Source organism: Lotus japonicus, chromosome 1 (genome assembly GCF_012489685.1).
Source record: "Lotus japonicus ecotype B-129 chromosome 1, LjGifu_v1.2".
NCBI classification, from domain to species: domain Eukaryota; kingdom Viridiplantae; phylum Streptophyta; class Magnoliopsida; order Fabales; family Fabaceae; genus Lotus; species Lotus japonicus.
In genome coordinates, this window is record NC_080041.1 from 102,083,760 (window position 1) to 102,085,328 (window position 1,569).

The window sequence follows — 1,569 nt, forward strand, 5'->3', positions numbered from 1 at the left end:
GTCAGTTTCAACCGACGCTAAGTTGGCCGGTGAATTTAGTGTCAACTCATAGCCGCCGCAATTTATCTCCAGGCAGACGATGTGTTAGCTAGTTTATTTAGCATTTGTCTAAACTGGCGCTATATACTACTTAGCTGACGCAATGTAGTGTTAGTCAAGCCAACGCTAGCTAAAAATGTGTTTTCTGTATGACTTGCGTAACTTTGCGTCAATCTAGCCCATTCCTAACTCGTCAAATTTGTGTCGGTGTTGTGGTCGAAACTAATTTTGGACACTAAAACAACTTATTCTTGTAGTGAAACAGTTCAAATGTGTTTTCATGACTAGTTCGAAAACCAACTCAAGATATATGCTTTGTGACCAAATCGAAGGTAAGCCTCCAACACCAATTCTAATACAAGTCTTCCAGACCAAGTTACACTCAAGATCTCCAAGTTAATTCGAAGTCATGTTATACAAGATCTGTTGGAAGTTCAAAACACCCAAAGGTTGAAAAGGCTTCAGCCGCCCACATTCAAAGGCAGTTCCAGGATTAGTTCCCACGTTTAAGCGGCATTGTTATGCCAAATGTATGACACTAGATTAGTAAGTTCCTTTTAAGTTGTAATTGTTAGATTATATTATGCGTATTGTATTATTTAGGTCTAAGGGTAGTTAAGTCTTTAGCCTTTTGCTTATTGCCTATTTATATTTATTCTGTAGCTTTCAATTGGAACCTGAATATTCACAATGTAACCCTAGCCGTTTCACGTTCTCTCTTTCTCCCTCTCCCTACTTTCTTTGTATTACTATTATTAACAGTAATTTCATCCATAGGATCTAGTTGCAATTATTTTCTTTAAGCACTATAAGTAGTAGTTTTTAATTTGAAATCAAGGTTGGACATTTGATTACTGAAGCACTCTGAACGTTCAAGTCTGCAACGTATGACAATGACTTCTAAGAGTATCAAGTAAACCGATTTTCCTTCCTTTTTACTTGTTTTAGGCAATTTAATCTTCATTGTTCTTACTTTATACTCAAGTTCTTATTTGAATCAACATTCACCAAAGCATTGAACCTTCAAGTTGTTAACGAAAAACTTACTATTTTTTTCTTATTCTTGCATTAGAGTTTGCGCTCACTGAAGTAGTGTTCATTTAAGTCATCACCGAATAACTTCAGTTCATCATAAGCTTGGCTGCTAACTAGTTAGGATTTATCAATTTCGGGCATTCATATTTCAAACCTCTTGATATATTTGTAACTGTATTCCTAATGTTAAATTAGTATTTATCATTCACCCTACATTTTTATTTTATTTCCACTTACTTTCTTTTTCTATTTTTTTCTTTAGTTCTTATCACACAAATTATTATATCTTTCATTTCTCTTTTGGCCGTTAGTATCTCACTTATTTTAGGTGTGTTTAGAGTCTCAACTAAACATTATTCATATTATATTTGAGGATGTCATGATCACTAGTGAATCTCTTATTCTAGTTTAGGCTTGCAATTAATTTTTCCCAATTAATATATATATATATATATATATATATATTCACGTTCTCTGTTGGATACAGCATTTTCT